Source organism: Panulirus ornatus, chromosome 5, assembly GCF_036320965.1.
Source record: "Panulirus ornatus isolate Po-2019 chromosome 5, ASM3632096v1, whole genome shotgun sequence".
In the NCBI taxonomy this organism is placed as follows: domain Eukaryota; kingdom Metazoa; phylum Arthropoda; class Malacostraca; order Decapoda; family Palinuridae; genus Panulirus; species Panulirus ornatus.
This window is the reverse complement of record NC_092228.1, coordinates 26,707,563-26,731,496: the sequence shown is the minus strand read 5'-3', so window position 1 is coordinate 26,731,496 and position 23,934 is coordinate 26,707,563.

Below are 23,934 nucleotides of genomic sequence, written 5' to 3'. Positions count from 1 at the left end.
CGAAAATTTTGGGAGCCTTGAAAAATGTGTGGAAGTCGAGAACATTATCTCGGAAAGCAAAAATGGGTATGTTTGAAGGAATAGTGGTTCCAACAATGTTGTATGGTTGCGAGGCGTGGGCTATGGATAGAGATGTGCACAGGAGGATGGATGTGCTGGAAATGAGATGTTTGAGGAAAATGTGTGGTGTGAGGTGGTTTGATCGAGTAAGTAACGTAAGGGTAAGAGAGATGTGTGGAAATAAAAAGAGCGTGGTTGAGAGAGCAGAAGAGGGTGTTTTGAAATGGTTTGGGCACATGGAGAGAATGAGTGAGGAAAGATTGACCAAGAGGATATATGTGTCGGAGGTGGAGGGAACGAGGAGAAGAGGGAGACCAAATTGGAGGTGGAAAGATGGAGTGAAAAAGATTTTGTGTGATCGGGGCCTGAACATGCAGGAGGGTGAAAGGAGGGCAAGGAATAGAGTGAATTGGAGCGATGTGGTATACAGGGGTTGACGTGCTGTCAGTGGATTGAATCAAGGCATGTGAAGCGTCTGGGGTAAACCATGGAAAGCTGTGTAGGTATGTATATTTGCGTGTGTGGACGTGTGTATGTACATGTGTATGGGGGGGGGTTGGGCCATTTCTTTCGTCTGTTTCCTTGCGCTACCTCGCAAACGCGGGAGACAGCGACAAAGTATAAAAAAAAAAAAAAAAAAAAAAAAAAAAAAATATATATATATATATATATATATATATATATATATATATATATATATATATATACATACGCACATATGCACACACACACATATACATATATAAACATATGTATATATATATATGTATATATATATATATATATATATATATATATATATATATATATATATATATATATATATATATATATATATATATATATATATATATATATATCATCCCTGGGGATAGGGGATTAAGAATACTTCCCACATATTCCCTGCGTGTCGTAGAAGGCGACTAAAAGGGGAGGGAGCGGGGGACCAGAAATCCTCCCTTCTCATTTTTTTTTTTTTTGTTAAATTCTCCAAAAGAAGGAACAGAGGGGGCCAGGTGAGGATATTCCAAAAAAGGCCCAGTCCTCTGTTCTAAACGCTACCTCGCTAACGCGGGAAATGGCGAATAGTTTCAAAGAAAGAATAAATGAATAAATATATATATATATATATATATATATATATATATATATATATATATATATATATATATATATATATATATATATATATATATATATATATATATATATATATATCCCTGGGGATAGGGGAGAAAAAATACTTGCCACGTATTGCCTGCGTGTCGTAGAAGGCGACTGGAAAGGGAGGGAGCGAGGGCGAAGGAGGGGGGGAGGGATGGAGCGGGGCGAGGGAGAGGGGCGAGGGAGTGGGGTGAGGGAGCGGGGGCGAGGGAGCGGGGCGAGGGAGAGGGTCGAGGGAGCGGGGCGAGGGAGAGGGTCGAGGGAGTGGGGCGAGGGAGAGGGTCGAGGGAGCGGGGCGAGGGAGAGGGTCGAGGGAGTGGGGTGAGGGAGCGGGGCGAGGGAGAGGGTCGAGGGAGTAGGGCGAGGGAGAGGGTCGAGGGAGCGGGGCGAGGGAGAGGGTCGAGGGAGTGGGGTGAGGGAGCGGGGCGAGGAAGAGGGTCGAGGGAGTAGGGCGAGGGAGAGGGTCGAGGGAGCGGGGAGAGGGAGAGGGGCGAGGGAGCGGGGTGAGGGAGCGGGGCGAGGGAGAGGGTCGAGGGAGTGCGGCGAGGGAGAGGGGCGAGGGAGAGGGTCGAGGGAGCAGGGCGAGGGAGAGGGTCGAGGGAGCGGGGCGAGGGAGAGGGGCGAGGGAGTGGGGTGAGGGAGCGGGGTGAGGGAGCGGGGGCGAGGGAGCGGGGCGAGGGAGAGGGTCGAGGGAGCGGGGCGAGGGAGCGGGGCGAGGGAGAGGGTCGAGGGAGCGGGGCGAGGGAGAGGGGCGAGGGAGTGGGGTGAGGGAGCGGGGTGAGGGAGAGGGTCGAGGGAGTAGGGCGAGGGAGAGGGTCGAGGGAGCGGGGCGAGGGAGAGGGGCGAGGGAGTGGGGTGAGGGAGCGGGGTGAGGGAGCGGGGGCAAGGGAGCGGGGCGAGGGAGAGGGTCGAGGGAGTGGGGTGAGGGAGAGGGTCGAGGGAGCGGGGCGAGGGAGAGGGGCGAGGGAGTGGGGTGAGGGAGCGGGGGTGAGGGAGCGGGGCGAGGGAGAGGGTCGAGGGAGCGGGGCGAGGGAGAGGGTCGAGGGAGTGAGGTGAGGGACCGGGGCGAGGAGAGGGGTCGAGGAAGCGGGGCGAGGGAGAGGGTCGAGGGAGTGGGGTGAGGGAGCCGGGCGAGGGAGAGGGGCGAGGGAGTGGGGTGAGGGAGCGGGGGTGAGGGAGAGGGTCGAGGGAGTAGGGCGAGGGGAGAGGGTCGAGGGAGCGGGGCGAGGGAGAGGGGGCGAGGGAGTGGGGGTGAGGGAGCGGGGTGAGGGAGCGGGGGCGAGGGAGCGGGGGCGAGGGAGAGGGTCGAGGGAGCGGGGCGAGGGAGCGGGGCGAGGGAGCGGGGGGAGGGAGAGGGTCGAGGGAGTAGGGCGAGGGAGAGGGTCGAGGGAGTGGGGCGAGGGAGCGGGGCGAGGGAGAGGGTCGAGGGAGTAGGGCGAGGGAGAGGGTCGAGGGAGCGGGGCGAGGGAGAGGGGCGAGGGAGTGGGGTGAGGGAGCGGGGTGAGGGAGCGGGGGCGAGGGAGCGGGGCGAGGGAGAGGGTCGAGGGAGCGGGGGCGAGGGAGCGGGGCGAGGGAGAGGTCGAGGGGAGTAGGGCGAGGGAGAGGGTCGAGGGAGTGGGGCGAGGGAGCGGGCGAGGGAGAGGGTCGAGTGAGTAGGGCGAGGGAGAGGTCGAGGGAGCGGGGCGAGGGAGAGGGGGCGAGGGAGTGGGGTGAGGGAGCGGGGTGAGGGAGCGGGGGGCAAGGGAGCGGGGCGAGGAGAGGGTCGAGGGAGTGGGGTGAGGGAGAGGGTCGAGGGAGCGGGGCGAGGGAGAGGGGCGAGGGAGTGGGGGTGAGGGAGCGGGGTGAGGGAGTAGGGCGAGGGAGAGGGTCGAGGGAGCGGGGCGAGGGAGAGGGGCGAGGGAGTGGGGTGAGGGAGCGGGGTGAGGGAGCGGGGGCGAGGGAGCGGGGCGAGGGAGAGGGTCGAGGGAGCGGGGCGAGGGAGAGGGTCGAGGGAGTGAGGTGAGGGACCGGGGCGAGGGAGAGGGTCGAGGAAGCGGGGCGAGGGAGAGGGTCGAGGGAGTGGGGTGAGGGAGCCGGGCGAGGGAGCGGGGCGTGGGAGCGGGGGGGGGGGGGAGGGTGGGCGTGGGAGCGGGGGAGGGAGCGGGAGGCTGGAAATCCTCTCGTCTCGTTTTTACTTTTCCAAAAAAATCTGACACAGAGAAGATGGCCAAGTGAAGATATTCCCTGTGAGGCTCAGTCCTCTGTTCTTACCGCTACCTCGATAACGCGGGAGATGGAGAATATGTAGGAAAGAAAATATATTACATATATATATATATATATATATATATATATATATATATATATATATATATATATATATATATATATATATATATATATATATATATAAGCACTTCATGGCAAGTACAGTAAATAAGTTATCGTGGATGATATTGTCAATATGTAGAAGCATGTCATGTGTAGAGGAGTGTCATATGTAGTGTCATGTGTAGAGGAGTGTCATATGTAGTGTCATGTGTGGGGGAGTGTCATATGTAGTGTCATGTGTGGAGGAGTGTCATATGTAGTGTCATGTGTGGAGGAGTGTCATATGTAGTGTCATGTGTACAGGAGTGTCATATGTAGAGTCATGTGTAGAGGAGTGTCATATATAGTGTCATGTGTGGAGTAGTGTCATATGTAGTGTCATGTGTGGAGAAGTGTCATATGTAGTGTCATGTGTACAGGAGTGTCATATGTAGAGTCATGTGTGGAGGAGTGTCATATGTAGTGTCATGTGTGGAGGAGTGTCATATGTAGTGTCATGTGTGGAGGAGTGTCATATGTAGTGTCATGTGTACAGGAGTGTCATATGTAGAGTCATGTGTAGAGGAGTGTCATATATAGTGTCATGTGTGGAGTAGTGTCATATGTAGTGTCATGTGTGGAGAAGTGTCATATGTAGTGTCATGTGTACAGGAGTGTCATATGTAGTGTCATGTGTGGAGGAGTGTCATATGTAGTGTCATGTGTACAGGAGTGTCATATGTAGTGTCATGTGTGGAGGAGTGTCATATGTAGAGTCATGTGTAGAGGAGTGTCATATGTAGTGTCATGTGTACAGGAGTGTCATATGTAGAGTCATGTGTAGAGGAGTGTCATATGTAGTGTCATGTGTGGAGGAGTGTCATATGTAGTGTCATGTGTGGAGGAGTGTCATATGTAGCGTCATGTGTAGAGGAGTGTCATATGTAGTCATGTGTAGAGGAGTGTCATATGTAGTCATGTGTAGAGGAGAGTCATATGTAGTGTCATGTGTACAGGAGTGTCATATGTAGAGTCATGTGTAGAGGAGTGTCATATGTAGTGTCATGTGTGGAGGAGTGTCATATGTAGTGTCATGTGTGGAGTGTCATATGTAGTATCATGTGTAGAGGAGTGTCATATGTAGTCATGTGTAGAGGAGTGTCATATGTAGAGTCATGTGTAGAGGAGTGTCATATGTAGTGTCATGTGTGGAGGAGTGTCATATGTAGTGTCATGTGTGGAGGAGTGTCATATGTAGTGTCATGTGTAGAGGAGTGTCATATGTAGAGTCATGTGTAGAGGAGTGTCATATGTAGAGTCATGTGTAGAGGAGTGTCATATGTAGTGTCATGTGTACAGGAGTGTCATATGTAGAGTCATATGTAGAGGAGTGTCATATGTAGAGTCATGTGTGGAGGAGTGTCATATGTAGTGTCATGTGTGGAGGAGTGTCATATGTAGTGTCATGTGTGGAGGAGTATCATATGTAGTGTCATGTGTACAGGAGTGTCATATGTAGTGTCATGTGTGGAGGAGTGTCATATGTAGTCTCATGTGTGGAGGAGTGTCATATGTAGTGTCATGTGTGGAGGAGTGTCATATGTAGTGTCATGTGTACAGGAGTGTCATATGTAGTGTCATGTGTAGAGGAGTGTCATATGTAGAGTCATGTGTGGAGGAGTGTCATATGTAGTATCATGTGTACAGGAGTGTCATATGTAGTGTCATGTGCGGAGGAGTGTCATATGTAGTGTCATGTGTAGAGGAGTGTCATATGTAGTGTCATGTGTAGAGGAGTGTCATATGTAGTGTCATATGTGCCTCAGTGTGTGGGGAAGCTACACCAACTGTTGTGAGTTGGGTCGTGGTTGAGACAGAGTCCTTGGCAGTGAACCAGAACCAAATAGTGATACAGCCTCTTTAATCCTCTCTCTCTCTCTCTCTCTCTCTCTCTCTCTCTCTCTCTCTCTCTCTCTCTCTCTCTCTCTCTCTCTCTCTCTCTCTCTCTCTCTCTCTCTCTCTCTCTCTCTCTCTCAGTGTAATGAGGTGTTCATAGGTCGTGTGTGGTGTGAAGTGTTCGTATCTTGGTCACAGTCAGCAGTGATCACGAAGTGTTGACTCCACTGTATTGTGGCTCCCGTGCAGCTGCTGTGGTGACATCATCCCACTATCACTGCTGCTGTGGTGACATCATCCCACAATCACTGCTGCTGTGGTAACAAATCCCACTATCACTGTTGCTGTGGTGACATCATCCCACTATCACTGCTGCTGTGGTGACATCATCCCACAATCACTGATGCTGTGGTAACATCATCCCACTATCACTGTTGCTGTGGTGACATCATCCCACTATCACTGCTGCTGTGGTGACATCATCCCACAATCACTGCTGCTGTGGTAACATCATCCCACTATCACTGTTGCTGTGGTGACATCATCCCACTATCACTGTGTGCTGCGGTGACATCATCCCGCCATCAATGTTGCTGTGGTGACATCATCCCACTATCACTGCTGCTGTGGTGACATAATCGCACTATCACTGCTGCTGTGGTGACATCATCCCACTATCACTGCTGCTGTGGTGACATCATCCCACTATCACTGTTCCTGTGGTGACATCATCCCACTATCACTGCTGCTGTGGTGACATCATCCCACTATCACTGTTGCTGTGGTGACATCATCCCGCTATCAATTTTGCTGTGGTGACATCATCCCACTATCACTGCTGCTGTGGTGACATCATCCCACTATCACTGTTCCTGTGGTGACATCATCCCACTATCACTATTGCTGTGGTGACATCATCCCACTATCACTGTTGCTGTGGTGACATCGTCCCACTATCACTGTTGCTGTGGTGACAATATCCCAATATCACTGTTGCTGTGGTGAAATCATCCCACTATCACTGCTGCTGTGGTGAACACACCACTGAAACACACCACTGGAAGACACCAGTGGAGGACACCAGTGGAGGACACCAGTGGAGGACACCAGTGGAGGACACCAATGGAAGACCAGGAAACATATATGAGTAAGTACAGGAGGAGAAATGTTTCCCAGGAAGGTTAATGAGGTGAGCAAGTAAATGACTGGAATCATATATAAGAAACGACCTGGGAAGCCAGGCATGTCCCACAGCAAGGAGGAGAAGAGGGAGGTGCCCATATCATGTCCCACAGCAAGGAGGAGAGGAGGGAGGTGCCCATATCATGTCCCACAGCAAGGAGGAGAGGAGGGAGGTGCCCATATCATGTCCCACAGCAAGGAGGAGAGGAGGGAGACGTCCATATCATGTCCCACATCAAGGAAGAGAGGAGGGAGGTGCCCATATCATGTCCCACAGCAAGGAGGAGAGGAGGGAGGTGCCCATATCATGTCCCACAGCAAGGAGGAGAGGAGGGAGGTGCCCATATCATGTCCCACAGCAAGGAGGAGAGGAGGGAGGTGCCCATATCATGTCCCACAGCAAGGAGGAGAGGAGGGAGGTGCCCATATCATGTCCCACAGCAAGGAGGAGAGGAGGGAGACGTCCATATCATGTCCCACATCAAGGAAGAGAGGAGGGAGGTGCCCATATCATGTCCCACAGCAAGGAGGAGAGGAGGGAGACGTCCATATCATGTCCCACAACAAGGAGGAGAGGAGGGAGGTGCTCATATCATGTCCCACAGCAAGGAGGAGAGGAGGGAGGCGCCCATAATCATGGTCCCACAGCAAGGAGGAGAGGAGGGAGGTCGCCCATATCATGTCCCACAGCAAGGAGGAGAGGAGGGACACGTCCCATATCATGTCCCACAGCAAGGAGGAGAGGAGGGAGGAGCCCATATCATGTCCCACAGCTGGAGGAGAGGAGGGAGACATCCATATCATGTCCCACAGCAAGGAGGAGAAGAGGGAAACGTTCATATCATGTCCCACAGCAAGGAGGAGAGGAGGGAGGTGCCCATATAATGTCCCACAGCAAGGAGGAGAGGAGGGAGGTGCCCATATCATGTCCCACAGCAAGGAGGAGAGGAGGGAGGTGCCCCATATCATGTCCCACAGCAAGGAGGAGAGGAGGGAGGTGCCCATATCATGTCCCACAGCAAGGAGGAGAGGAGGGAGGTGCCCATATCATGTCCCAGCAGCAAGGAGGAGAGGAGGGAGACGTCCATATCATGTCCCACAGCAAGGAGGAGAGGAGGGAGGTGCCCATATCATGTCACAGAGCAAGGAGGAGAGGAGGGAGGTGCTCATATCATGTCCCACAGCAAGGAGGAGAGGAGGGAGGCGCCCATATCATGTCCCACAGCAAGGAGGAGAGGAGGGAGGTGCCCATATCATGTCCCACAGCAAGGAGGAGAGGAGGGAGACGTCCATATCATGTCCCACAACAAGGAGGAGAAGAGGGAGACGTCCATATCATGTCCCACAGCAAGGAGGAGAGGAGGGAGAGGGCCATATCATGTCCCACAGCAAGGAGGAGAAGACGGAGACGTCCATATCATGTCCCACAGCAAGGAGGAGAGGAGGGAGGTGCCCATATCATGTCCCACAGCAAGGAGGAGAGGAGGGAGGTGCCCATATCATGTCCCACAGCAGGGAGGAGAGGAGGAAGGTGCCCATATCATGTCCCACAGCAAGGAGGAGAAGAGGGAGACGTCCATATCATGTCCCACAGCAAGGAGGAGAGGAGGGAGGCGCCCATATCATGTCCCACAGCAAGGAGGAGAGGAGGGAGGCGCCCATATCATGTCCCACAGCAAGGAGGAGAGGAGGGAGACGTCCATATCATGTCCCACAGCAAGGAGGAGAGGAGGGAAGCGCCCATACTATGTTCCACAGCAAGGAGGAGAGGAGGGAGACGTCCATATCATGTCCCACAGCAAGGAGGAGAGGAGGGAGGTGCCCATATCATGTCCCAGAGCAAGGAGGAGAGGAGGGAGGTGGCCCCATATCATGTCCCACAAGCCAGGAGGAGAAGAGGAGACGTTCATATCCTGTCCCACAGCAAGGAGGAGAGCGAGGGAGGTGTCCATATCATGTCCCACGGCAAGGAGGAGAGGGAGGGAGGTGCCCATATCCTGTCCACAGCAAGGAGGACAGGAGGGAGGTGCCCATACCAAGTCCCACAGCAAGGAGAGAAGAGGGAGGTGCCTCATATCATGTCCCACACAGCATGCGGAAGAAGAGGGAAGACGTCCATATCATGTCCCACAGCAAGGAGGAGAGGCGGAAGGTGCCCATATCATGTACCCACAGCCAGGAGGAGAAGAGGGAGAACGTCCAAATCATGTCCCATCGTAAGGAGGAGAGGAGCGAGGCGCCCATATCAAGTCCCACAGCAAGGAGGAGAGGAAGAAAGGTGCCCATATCATGTCCCACAGCAAGGAGGGACGTCCATATCATGTCCCACATAAGGAGGAGAGGAGGGAGGCCGCCATATCATGTCCCACAGTAAGGAGAGAGGGAGGCGAGGCGCCCATATCATGTCCCACAGCAGAGGAGTGAGAGGAGGGAGTCGCCCATATCAAGTCCCACAGCAAGGAGGAGAAGAGGAGACGTCCATATCATGTCCCACAGCAAGGAGGAAGAAGAGGGAAGCGTGCCCATATCATGTCCCACAGCAAGGAGGAGAGGAGGGAGACGTCCATATCATGTCCCACAGCAAGGAGGAGAGGAGGGAGGTGCCCTATATCTGTCCCCCCCCCCCACAGCAAGGAGGAGAGGAGGAGGGTCATCATGTCCCACAGCAAGGAGGAGAGGAGGGAGGCGCCCATATCATGTCCCACAGCAAGGAGGAGAAGAGGGAGACGTCCATATCATGTCCCACAGCAAGGAGGAGAGGAGGGAGGTGCCCATATCATGTCCCACAGCAAGGAGGAGAGGAGGGAGGCGCCCATATCATGTCCCACAGCAAGGAGGAGAGGAGGGAGACGTCCATATCATGTCCCACAGCAAGGAGGAGAGGAGGGAGGTGCCCATATCATGTCCCACAGCTAGGAGGAGAGGAGGGAGGTGCCCATATCATGTCCCACAGCAAGGAGGAGAGGAGGGAGACGTGCATATCATGTCCCACAGCAAGGAGGAGAGGAGGGAGGTGCCCATATCATGTCCCACAGCAAGGAGGAGAGGAGGGAGGTGTCCATATCATGCCCCACAGCAAGGAGGAGAGGAGGGAGACGTCCATATCATGTCCCACAGCAAGGAGGAGAGGAGGAAGGTGCCCATATCATGTCCCACAGCAAGGAGGAGAAGAGGGAGACGTCCATATCATGTCCCACAGTAAGGAGGAGAGGAGGGAGGTGCCCATACCATGTCCCACAGCAAGGAGGAGAGGAGGGAGGCGCCCATATCATGTCCCACAGCAAGGAGGAAAAGAGGGAGACGTCCATATCATGTCCCACAGCAAGGAGGAGAGGAGGGAGGTGCCCATACCATGTCCCACAGCTAGGAGGAGAGGAGGGAGGCGCCCATATCATGTCCCACAACAAGGAGGAGAGGAGGGAGACGTCCATATCATGTCCCACAGCAAGGAGGAGAGGAGGGAGGTGCCCATATCAAGTCCCACAGCTAGGAGGAGAGGAGGGAGGTGCCCATATCATGTCCCACAGCAAGGAGGAGAGGAGGGAGACGTGCATATCATGTCCCACAGCAAGGAGGAGAGGAGGGAGGTGCCCATATCATGTCCCACAGCAAGGAGGAGAGGAGGGAGGTGTCCATATCATGCCCCACAGCAAGGAGGAGAGGAGGGAGACGTCCATATCATGTCCCACAGCATACAGGTGGCGCTGTGTGCCACAGCCTCGTACAGGAGATGCTGTGTGCCACAGCCTCGTGCAGGTGGTGCTGTTTGACACAGCCTCGTACAGGAGGTGCTGTGTGCCAGAGCCTCGTACAGGTGGTGCTGTTTGCCACAGCCTCGTACAGGAGGTGCTGTGTGCCACAGCCTCGTACAGGATGTGCTGTGTGCTACAGCCTCGTACAGGAGGTGCTGTGTGCCACAGCCTCGTACAGGAGGTGCTGTGTGCCACAGCCTCGTACAAGAGGTACTGTGTGCCACAGCCTCGTACAAGAGGTGCTGTGTGCCACAGCTTCGTACAAGAGGTGCTGTGTGCCACAGCCTCGTACAGGAGGTGCTGTGTGCCACAGCCTCGTACAAGAGGTGCTGTGTGCCACAGCCTCGTACAAGAGGTGCTGTGTGCCACAGCCTCGTACAAGAGGTGCTGTGTGCCACAGCCTCGTACAAGAGGTGCTGTGTGCCACAGCCTCGTACAAGAGGTGCTGTGTGCCACAGCCTCGTACAAGAGGTGCTGTGTGCCACAGCCTCGTACAGGAGGTGCTGTGTGCCACAGCCTCGCACAGGAGGTGCCGTGTGCCACAGCCTCGTACAGGTGGTGCTGTGTGCCACAGCCTCGTACAGGAGGTGCTGTGTGCCACAGCCTCGTATAGGAGGTGCTGTGTGCCACAGCCTCCTACAAGAGGTACTGTGTGCCACAGCCTCGCACAGGAGGTGCTGTGTGCCACAGCCTCGTACAGGAGGTGCTGTGTACCACAGCCTTGTACAGGTGGTGCTGTGTACCACAGCCTCGTACAGGTGGTGCTGTGTGCCACAGCCTCGTACAGGAGGTGCTGTCTGCCACAGCCTCGTACAAGAGGTGCTGTGTGCCACAGCCTCGCACAAGAGGTGCTGTGTGCCACAGCCTCGTACAGGAGGTGCTGTGTGCCACAGCCTCGTAGAAGAGGTGCTGTGTGCCACAGCCTCGTACAAGAGGTGCTGTGTGCCACAGCCTCGTACAAGAGGTGCTGTGTGCCACAGCCTCGTACAGGTGGTGCTGTGTGCCACAGCCTCGTACAGGAGGTGCTGTGTGCCACAGCCTCGTACAGGAGGTGCTGTGTGCCACAGCCTCTTGCAAGAGGTGCTGTGTGCCACAGCCTCGTACAGGAGGTGCTGTGTGCCACAGCCTCGTACAGGAGGTGCTGTGTGCCACAGCCTCGTACAAGAGGTGCTGTGTGCCACAGCCTCGTACAAGAGGTGCTGTGTGCCACAGCCTCGTACAAGAGGTGCTGTGTGCCACAGCCTCGTACAAGAGGTGCTGTGTGCCACAGCCTCGTACAAGAGGTGCTGTGTGCCACAGCCTCGTACAGGAGGTGCTGTGTGCCACAGCCTCGCACAGGAGGTGCTGTGTGCCACAGCCTCGTACAGGTGGTGCTGTGTGCCACAGCCTCGTACAGGAGGTGCTGTGTGCCACAGCCTCGTATAGGAGGTGCTGTGTGCCACAGCCTCCTACAAGAGGTACTGTGTGCCACAGCCTCGCACAGGAGGTGCTGTGTGCCACAGCCTCGTACAGGAGGTGCTGTGTACCACAGCCTTGTACAGGTGGTGCTGTGTACCACAGCCTCGTACAGGTGGTGCTGTGTGCCACAGCCTCGTACAGGAGGTGCTGTCTGCCACAGCCTCGTACAAGAGGTGCTGTGTGCCACAGCCTCGCACAAGAGGTGCTGTGTGCCACAGCCTCGTACAAGAGGTGCTGTGTGCCACAGCCTCGTACAAGAGGTGCTGTGTGCCACAGCCTCGTACAAGAGGTGCTGTGTGCCACAGCCTCGTACAAGAGGTGCTGTGTGCCACAGCCTCGTACAAGAGGTGCTGTGTGCCACAGCCTCCTACAAGAGGTACTGTGTGCCACAGCCTCGCACAGGAGGTACTGTGTGCCACAGCCTCGTACAGGAGGTGCTGTGTACCACAGCCTTGTACAGGTGGTGCTGTGTACCACAGCCTCGTACAGGTGGTGCTGTGTGCCACAGCCTCGTACAGGAGGTGCTGTCTGCCACAGCCTCGTACAAGAGGTGCTGTGTGCCACAGCCTCGTACAAGAGGTGCTGTGTGCCACAGCCCAGATATTGACAGGTTCCACATATGACCGGTCCTGGCACAGCTGTGCAAATCCTAGACTGTGATAATATGTTATCAGATAGTGTGGTAGGTGTGTGTGGTAGGTGTGTGTGGTAGGTGTGTGGGGTAGGTGTGTGTGGTAGGTGTGTGTGGTAGGTGTGTGTGGTAGGTGTGTTTGGTAGATGTGTGTGGTAGATGTGCGGGTAGGTGTATGTGGTGGATGTGTGTGGTAGGTGTGTGTGTGGTAGGTGTGTGTGGCAGATGTGTATGGTGGATGTGTGTGGTAGGTATGTGTGGTAGGTGTGTGTGGTAGGTATGTGGTAGATGTGTGTGGTAGGTGTATGTGGTGGTTGTGTGTGGTAGGTGTGTGTTTGGTAGGTGTGTGTGGTGGATGTGTGTGGTAGGTGTGTGTGGTGGATATGTGTTGTGGATGTGTGTGGTAGGTGTGTGTGGTAGATGTGTGTGGTAGATGTGTGTGGTGGATGTGTGTGGTGGATGTGTGTGGTAGATGTGTGTGGTGGATGTGTGTGGTAGGTGTATGTGGTAGATGTGTGTGGTAGGTGTGTGTGGTGGATGTGTGTGGTAGGTGTGTGTGGTAGATGTGTGTGGTAGATGTGTGTGGTGGATATGTGTAGTGGATGTGTGTGGTAGGTGTGTGTGGGGATGTGTCTGGTAGGTGTGTGTGGTGGATGTGTCTGGTAGGTGTGTGTAGTAGGTGTGTGTGGTAGGTGTGTGTGGTAGGTGTGTGTGGTAGATGTGTGTGGTAGTTGTGTGTGGTGGATGTGTCTGGTAGGTGTGTGTGGTGGGTGTGTGTGGTAGGTGTGTGTGGTAGATGTGTGTGGTAGATGAGTGTGGTGGATGTGTGTGGTGGATGTGTGTGGTAGATGTGTGTGGTGGATGTGTGTGGTAGGTGTGTGTGGTGGATGTGTCTAGTAGGTGTGTGTGGTGGATGTGTGTGGTAGGTGTGTGTGGTAGGTGTGTGTGGTGGATGTGTCTGGTAGGTGTGTGTGGTGGGTGTGTGTGGTAGGTGTGTGTGGTAGATGTGTCTGGTAGATGTGTGTGGTGGATGTATGTGGTGGATGTGTGTGGTAGATGTGTGTGGTGGAGATGTGTGGTAGGTGTGTGTGGTGGATGTGTCTGGTAGGTGTGTGTGGTGGATGTGTGTGGTATGTGTGTGTGGTAGATGTGTGTGGTAGATGTGTGTAGTGGATGTGTGTGGTAGGTGTGTGTGGTGGATGTGTCTGGTAGGTGTGTGTGGTGGATGTGTCTGGTAGGTGTGTGTAGTAGGTGTGTGTGGTAGGTGTGTGTGGTAGGTGTGTGTGGTAGGTGTGTGTGGTGGATGTGTCTGGTTGGTGTGTGTGGTGGGTGTGTGTGGTAGGTGTGTGTGGTAGGTGTGTGTGGTAAGTGTGTGTGGTGGATGTATGTGGTAGGTGTATGTGGTAGGTGTATGTGGTTGGTAGTGGCTGGTACCACTGTACCTGGCTGTGGTAGATGGTAGGTGGTATCCATCTACCTTACAGTGGCAGATGGTAGGTGGAGGATAGTGTACATACAGACAACCATCAAAAGAACACATGTCTGATGATGATACAAGTGGACGATTGTGTTTCTCTTGTTTACTAAAGATAAAAAAGTTACTTTATCTTGTAAGTCAAGATAAACATTATCTCTGATACAGACACCCCTCCCCCCCCCCCGCTCCCAGGGGAGAGCAGAGATAGTGGATGAATAAATCGTGTATTTCTCGCTACCTTGTTATACAATCGGTAACACAGTGTTACAATACATCCTGCAACATGGATGAATTGTTCTGCAACCAGTCAAGTGAATATTGCAACACAAACACTCCACCTTTACCTGTGGTCATCATGTGAGGACCAGGCCAGCATGATGCGAGACATAGGATCTGGTCACTGACAACCTGCAGGTCATACAGGTCACTGACAACCTGCAGGTCATACAGGTCACTGACAACCTGCAGGTCATACAGGTCACTGACAACCTGCAGGTCATAGAGGTCACTGACAACCTGCAGGTCATACAGGTCACTGACAACCTGCAGGTCATACAGGTCACTGACAGCCTGCAGGTCATACAGGTCACTGACAACCTGCAGGTCATAGAGGTCACTGACAACCTGCAGGTCATAGAGGTCACTGACAACCTGCAGGTCATACAGGTCACTGACAGCCTGCAGGTCATACAGGTCACTGACAGCCTGAGGTCATACAGGTCACTGACAACCTGCAGGTCATACAGGTCACTGACAACCTGCAGGTCATAGAGGTCACTGACAACCTGCAGGTCATACAGGTCACTGACAACCTGCAGGTCATACAGGTCACTGACAACCTGCAGGTCATAGAGGTCACTGACAACCTGCAGGTCATACAGGTCACTGACAGCCTGCAGGTCATACAGGTCACTGACATCCTGCAGGTCATACAGGTCACTGACAACCTGCAGGTCATACAGATCGCTGACAGCCTGAGGTCATACAGGTCACTGACAACCTGCAGCTCATACAGGTCACTGACAACCTGCAGGTCATAGAGGTCACTGACAACATGCAGGTCATACAGGTCACTGACAACCTGCAGGTCATACAGGTCACTGACAACCTGCAGCTCATACAGGTCACTGACAACCTGCAGGTCATACAGGTCACTGACATCCTGCAGGTCATACAGGTCACTGACAACCTGCAGGTCATACAGATCGCTGACAGCCTGAGGTCATACAGGTCACTGACAACCTGCAGCTCATACAGGTCACTGACAACCTGCAGGTCATAGAGGTCACTGACAACATGCAGGTCATACAGGTCACTGACAACCTGCAGGTCATACAGGTCACTGACAACCTGCAGCTCATACAGGTCACTGACAGCCTGAGGTCATACAGGTCACTGACAACCTGCAGGTCATACAGGTCACTGACAACCTGCAGGTCATACAGGTCACTGACAGCCTGAGGTCATACAGGTCACTGACATCCTGCAGGTCATACAGGTCACTGACAACCTGCAGGTCATGCAGGTCACTGACAACCTGCAGGTTATACAGGTCACTGACAGCCTGCAGGTCATAGAGGTCACTGACATCCTGCAGGTCATATAGGTCACTGAAAACCTGCAGGTCATACAGGTCTGATCACTGCTGCTACAAGTGTGGTATGAGGGACACATACTTAATGGTCTACAAGTGTGGTATGAGGGACACATACTTAATGGTCCACAAGTGTGGTATGAGGAACACATACTTAATGGTCTATAAGTGTAGTATGAGGGACACATACTTAATGGTCTACAAGTGTGGTATGAGGGACACACACTTAATGGTCCACAAGTGTGGTATGAGGGACACATACTTAATGGTCCACAAGTGTGGTATGAGGGACACATACTTAATGGTCCACATGTGTGGTATGAGGGACACATACTTAATGGTCCACAAGTGTGGTATGAGGGACACATACTTAATGGTCTACAAGTGTGGTATGAGGGACACATACTTAATGGTCCACATGTGTGGTATGAGGGACACATACTTAATGGTCCACAAGTGTGGTATGAGGGACACATACTTAATGGTCCACAAGTGTGGTATGAGGGACACATACTTAATGGTCCACAAGTGTGGTATGAGGGACACATACTTAATGGTCCACATGTGTGGTATGAGGGACACATACTTAATGGTCCACAAGTGTGGTATGAGGGACACATACTTAATGGTCCACAAGTGTGGTATGAGGGACACATACTTAATGGTCCACAAGTGTGGTATGAGGGACACATACTTAATGGTCTACAAGTGTGGTATGAGGGGACACATACTTAATGGTCAACAAGTGTGGTATGAGGGACACATACTTAATGGTCCACAAGTGTGGTATGAGGGACACATACTTTAATGGTCCACAAGTTGTGGTATAATGTGGGACCATACTTAATGGTCCACAAGTGTGGGTATGAGGGGACACATACTTAATGGCCACAAGTGTGGTATGAGGGACACATACTTAATGGTCAACATGTTGGTATGAGGGACACATACTTAATGGTCCACAAGTGTGGTATGAGGGACACATACTTAATGGTCCACAAGTGTGGTATGAGGGACACATACTTAATGGTCCACAAGTGTGGTATGAGGGACACATACTTAATGGTCCACAAGTGTGGTATGAGGGACACATACTTAATGGTCTACAAGTGTGGTATGAGGGACACATACTTAATGGTCTACAAGTGTGGTATGAGGGACACATACTTAATGGTCTACAAGTGTGGTATGAGGGACACATACTTAATGGTCCACAAGTGTGGTATGAGTGACACATACTTAATGGTCCACAAGTGTGGTATGAGGGACACACACTTAATGGTCCACAAGTGTGGTATGAGGGACACATACTTAATGGTCCACAAGTGTGGTATGAGGGACACATACTTAATGGTCCACAAGTGTGGTATGAGGGACACATAATGGTCCACATGTGTGGTATGAGGGACACATAATGGTCCACATGTGTGGTATGAGGAACATATACTTAATGGTCTATAAGTGTGGTATGAGGGACACATACTTACTGGTCTACAAGTGTGGTATGAGGGACACATACTTAATGGTCCACAAGTGTGGTATGAGGGACACACACTTAATGGTCTACAAGTGTGGTATGAGGGACACATACTTAATGGTCCACAAGTGTGGTATGAGGGACACATACTTAATGGTCCACAAGTGTGGTATGAGGGACACATACTTAATGGTCCACATGTGTGGTATGAGGGACACATACTTAATGGTCTATAAGTGTGGTATGAGGGACACATACTTAATGGTCTACAAGTGTGGTATGAGGGACACATACTTACTGGTCTACAAGTGTGGTATGAGGGACACATACTTAATGGTCCACAAGTGTGGTATGAGGGACACACACTTAATGGTCTATAAGTGTGGTATGAGGGACACATACTTAATGGTCCACAAGTGTGGTATGAGGGACACATACTTAATGGTCCACAAGTGTGGTATGAGGGACACATAATGGTCCACATGTGTGGTATGAGGGACACATAATGGTCCACATGTGTGGTATGAGGAACATATACTTAATGGTCCATAAGTGTGGTATGAGGGACACATACTTACTGGGTTGGAAGTCATATAGCAGCTTACTGTCCACGTCATTAAGGTCAACTCAAAAGTTAACGACCAGATAATTGGAGGAAGAAGTTGGCAAGATGTGTTGCTGGTCGAGATGTGAGAAGTTCAAGATGTAATGACTAAATGTTTATACTGGGTAACCAAGAGCTACCATTACTACCAGACAGTGTAGACCAGGAGCTACCATTACTACCAGACAGTGTAGACCAGGAGCTACCATTACTACCAGACAGTGTAGACCAGGAGCTACCATTACTACCAGACAGTGTAGACCAGGACCTACCATTACTACCAGACAGTGTAGACCAGGAGCTACCATTACTACCAGACAGTGTAGACCAGGACCTACCATTACTACCAGACAGTGTAGACCAGGAGCTACCATTACTACCAGACAGTGTAGACCAGGAGCTACCATTACTACCAGACAGTGTAGACCAGGAGCTACCATTACTACCAGACAGTGTAGACCAGGACCTACCATTACTACCAGACAGTGTAGACCAGGAGCTACCATTACTACCAGACAGTGTAGACCAGGACCTACCATTACTACCAGACAGTGTAGACCAGGACCTACCATTACTACCAGACAGTGTAGACCAGGACCTACCATTACTACCAGACAGTGTAGACCAGGAACTACCATTACTACCAGACAGTGTAGACCAGGACCTGCCATTACTACCAGACAGTGTAGACCAGGAACTACCATTACTACCAGACAGTGTAGACCAGGACCTACCATTACTACCAGACAGTGTAGACCAGGAGCTACCATTACTACCAGACAGTGTAGACCAGGAGCTACCATTACTACCAGACAGTGTAGACCAGGAACTACCATTACTACCAGACAGTGTAGACCAGGAGCTACCATTACTACCAGACAGTGTAGACCAGGAACTACCATTACTACCAGACAGTGTAGACCTCATGAGCAGTACAATGTACTTAGAGTGTGTGACACATGAAGGGAGATGTTGCATAAAGAATGTGTTGGTGTTGTATAAAAAAATGAACAAAGAAACATTCAAGAAAGAGATGGGATATATAGCGGGTTGACTGTATATTGGGATATATAGAGGGTTGACTGTATATTGGGATATATAGAGGGTTGACTGTATATTGGGATATATAGAGGGTTGACTGTATATTGGGATATATAGAGGGTTGACTGTATATTGGGATATATAGAGGGTTGACTGTATATTGGGATATATAGCGGGTTGACTGTATATTGGGATATATAGAGGGTTGACTGTATATTGGGATATATAGAGGGTTGACTGTATATTGGGATATATAGAGGGTTGACTGTATATTGGGATATATAGAGGGTTGACTGTATATTGGGATATATAGAGGGTTGACTGTATATTGGGATATATAGAGGGTTGACTGTATATTGGGATATATAGAGGGTTGACTGTATATTGGATAATAGCGGGTTGACTGTATATTATTTAGGGATATATATATAGAGGGTTGACTGTATATTGGGATATATAGAGGGTTTTACGAAATGGATATCCCTTTTTTTTAACTGTTAAAAAGTAATTTTCATGTTATCTTCAACGTTGTCAAACCCAAAATTTTCCCTGGTTTGTTGTCTTCTCTTTCCCCTGGCCACAGTGTATGTAACAAGGGCATTAAAGCCCAAAATTATATCTGGGAAAAATCACATAATATTCAAACATAGTCGTATCGAAAATACTAAAGTTTTCCCACCAGCATTGTGCCCAAGGCAAGTGGAACTTACGTCATCAGTTATCTTAAGAACAACAAACATACCTCAGTGATGATATCTTGCTTAAGTGTACGTCCAGACTGTCACCAACATAACCCCACATCCAGGCCCCACAAACCTTCCCATGGTTTACCCCAGACGCTTTTACCTGCCCTGTTTAGTCCATTGACAGCACGCGACCCCGGTATAAAACCCCATCGTTTCATTCACTCTATTCCATGCACACCTTTCACCCCCCCTGGGATGTTCAGGCCCCCGATCACCCCAAAACTTTTTCCAAACCCCTCTTCCCACCTCCAAAATGGGCCCCCCACAACTCTCGTCCCCCACCTCTGACACATTTATCCTCTTGTTCAATATTTTTCCCCACCATTCTCTCTATTTGACCCAAAACCCTTTCAAAACACCAACTTCTGCTCTCCCAACCAAACTCTTTTATACCAAACATCTCTCTACCCTACATTACTTACTCGATCAAACCACCCACACCACATATGTCCTCAAACAAAACTCATTTCCACACACCACCCTCCTCCGCACAACTCAAACCCCAAAACCCACGCCTCGCCAACCATATAAAATGTTGGAACCACTATTCCCTTCAACAACCCATTTTTTCTCTCGAGATAACGTTTTCGCCTTCCACATATTTTTTTAACGCCCCCAAACTTTTGCCCCCCCCCCACCCCCATATTTACATTTTCCCGGTTTTCCCCATGGTTTCCCTCCCTGCCAAACCCTCCCAATATCAAAACACTTCACTTCCCCCAGTTTTCTCCATTCAAACTTACATCCCAATTAATTGGCCCACAAAAACCCCCACTGTACTAATAAAACCCTTTCTCTTATCCCCATTTACCTCAACTTCTTTTAAAACACTTTTCCAAACCATCACCAGCTTTTGCAGTTTCTCATTCGAATCACACCAGCGATGCATCATCACGAACAACAACTGACTCCCCTTCCCAAGCTCTCACATCCACAACAGACCGCATACTTGCCCCTCTCCCAAAAAAACTCTTTCATTCACCTCCCTAACACCCCCTCCATAAAAAATCAAACAACCATGGAAACACACACCCCCGGGCCCCAAACCAAAAAATCACTGAAACCAATCACTTTCCCCTCTTCCAAATCGCACACATGCCTTACATCATTTGATAAAAACCTTTCACTGCTTCTAACAATTGCCTTCGTCACACCATATATTCTTATACCTTACACAGAGAAATCTCTATCAACTCTAAAAAATCTTCCCAGATCCATAAATGCAACATACAAATCCATTTTTTTTTCTAAGTTTTTCTCACATGCATTCTTCAAAGAAACACCTGATCCACACATCCTCTCCCAAACTTCTGAAACCAAAACGCTCTTCCCCAATCTGATGCCCCTTTTCATGCCTTCACCCTTTTCAATCATACCCCCCATATATTTACCAAAAATACCAACAAACTTATACCCTGTAATTTGACACTCACTTTTATCCCCTCGCCTTTTTTACAATGGCACTATGAAACATCCGCCAACCCCTCGGGCATTTTCACCATGACCAAAAAATAAAACTGAATACCCTCACCAACCAGCCCAATAAAACGGGCCACCCCGTTTTTAATCATTCAGTAAAAATACCATCCGAATCCGCCCCCTTTTGCCGGATTTCTTTCCGCAAGGCTTTTACTACCTCTTCCTTTTTTCCCCAAATCATTTTCCCATAACCCTCTCACTTTGCAATCACTCGACCAAAACACCCTATACTGCACTCTATCATCAAACAAAATTCAAGAAACCTTCAAAATACTCACTCCATCCCCTTCTCCCACACCCCCCCACTTGTTATCCCTCCCCATTAGCCCCCTTCACCGAAGTTCCCATTTTTCCCCGTTTTTAACCCCCTTTACTTACGTTTTAAAAAAACATCTTTTTAATCTCCCTAAATTAAATGATACTCTTCACCCCAACTCTCATTTGCCCTCTTTTTACCTCTTTTCACCTTTCCCCTTTGACCCCTCCCGCTTTTTCTTTTTTACATCCCCCACTCATTTTGCATTACTTCCTTGTATGTATCTGCAAACGACTCCTTTCCTCTTTCACAACAACATGTATAATATATTAATTAAATATGATATATAATATAATCTTTTTTCTTTCAAACTATCGTCATTTTTCCCCCATTAGCGAGGTTAGCGTTAAGAACAAGGACTGGGCCTTTTTAGGGAAATCCTCACCGCCCCCCTTCCTCTATCCCCTTTTTTTGGAAATTTTTTAAAAAAAAAAAACGAAGGGGAGGATTTTCCCGCCCCCCGCCCCTCCCCTAAAATCGCCTTCTACGACAAAGCAGGAATACTGGGAAGTAAATTTTCTCCCCTATCCCCAGGGAAAATATATATATAATATATATTTTTTTTTTTCTTTTTAAACACGCCATTTCCCGCTTAGCGAGGTAGCGTTAAAACAGAGGACTGGCCTTGGGGAATACCTCACCTGGCCCCCTTCTCTGTTCCTTTTTGGAAATTAAAAAAAAAACGAGAGGGGAAATTTCCAGCTCCCCGTCCCTCCCCCCTTTTAGTCGGGCTTCTAAAGACACGCAGGGAATATGTGGGAAGTATTCTTTCCCCTACCCAGGGATAATATAGAAATATATATACATATAAAAAGTATATATTAATATATATATATATATATAATAATATATATATAATATAATGTAACTATATATAATATAATATATAATATATATATATATAATATATATATATCTAATAATATATATCTATAATATATAATAATATATATATATATAATAATATATATATTATAAAATTATTATTATATAATATATAATAATAAATATATAATATACATATATATATATATATATAAAATATAATAAATATATAATAAATATATTATATATAATATTATATATTGCTTTCTCTTCTTCAACTATTTTTGCCCCTTTTTCCTTCGTTAGCAAGTAAGCGTCAAGAACAGAGGTCCCGAGCCCCCTGATGGATATCCCACCTGGCCTTTGTTTTCTGTTCCTCTTTTGGAAAAACAAAAAAAAACGAGAGGGGGGGATTTTCCCCCCCCGCTCCCTCCCCTTTTAGTCCCTTCAAAAGACACGCAGGGATACGTGGAAGTATTCTTTCCCCCTATCCCCCGGATAATTATATATAAAATAACATATATATATATAATATAAATATAATATATATAATATATATAATATAATATATATAATATATAAATAAAAAATAAATAGTATATAAAATAATATTTTATCAAATTATAAAAATATATTTTAAATTTTATATATTTTTATATTTATAATATAAAAATAAAATAATATAATATATATTATATTATAATATATATATATTATTTAACCCTACCTCGCTAAAGCGAAATGCGGATAGTTTAAAAGAAAAAATATAAAAAATATTATATAATTATATAATATATATATTATATATATATTTTAAAAATATATATAAAAATTTTAAAATTAAATATAAATATATTATATATAAATTATATAAATATAAGTACACGGGAAAATGAAACACAAAATTCCCAAAATGCATTTCGTGTAAAATCCCCACATCAGGGGAGAAACAAGAGAGAAATATAACATCGGTTCATATACATCGAAGAGACGAAGCTAGACCATTGGTAAACCTCGGGCTCTTCGATGTATATCAACTGACTGTTATATTTCTCTCTTGTGTCTCCCCTGATGATGTGATTATTACACGAAAGTGCACTTGGGAACTTTTCGTGTTTCATTTTCCCCGTGGAATCATAGGAATATCTTGATCACGCGGAAAATTGTGATCCTTTCCAACATGTGTGTATGTATATATATAAGGTGAAGAGAGTGGGTGGGTGCAGCAGCTGGGGGAGTGGATAACATTACATTGTAGTCTGGGGATTACATTGGACCTGGTAGTCTGGGGATTACATTGGACCTGGTAGTCTGGGGATTACATTGGACATGGTAGTCTGGGGATTACATTGGAAGGTTCAGAAATGTATGGTAATGTTGTCATGATGTTTATGTTGAGCGTGTGAGTCTGGCCACATGACGTGAGGCCAACACACCGCCGGATCATCCCACCCACCTAGTCTTACGATGTATCTTCCTGCATGTCCTTCTGTCCAGGAAAACGGAAGATGTGGTCCTGGAAGATCTGGTCCTGGAAGATCTGGTTCTGGAAGATCTGGTTCTGGAAGATCTGGTTCTGGAAGATCTGGTCCTGGAAGATCTGGTCTTGGATGATCTGGTCCTGGAAGATGTGGTTATTGAAGTTCTGGTCCTGGAAGTTCTGGTGCTGAAAGATGTGGTCCTGGAAGATGTGGTCCTGGAAGATCTGGTCCTGGAAGTTCTGGTCCTGAAAGATGTGGTCCTGGAAGATGTGTTCCTGGAAGATGTGGTCCTGGAAGATGTGGTCCTGGAAGATGTGGTCCTGGAAGATCTGGTCCTGGAAGATCTGGTTCTGGAAGATCTGGTCTTGGAAGATCTGGTCCTGGAAGATCTGGTCCTGGAAGATCTGGTCCTGGAAGATCTGGTCCTGGAAGATGTGGCCTGGAAGATGTGATCCTGGAAGA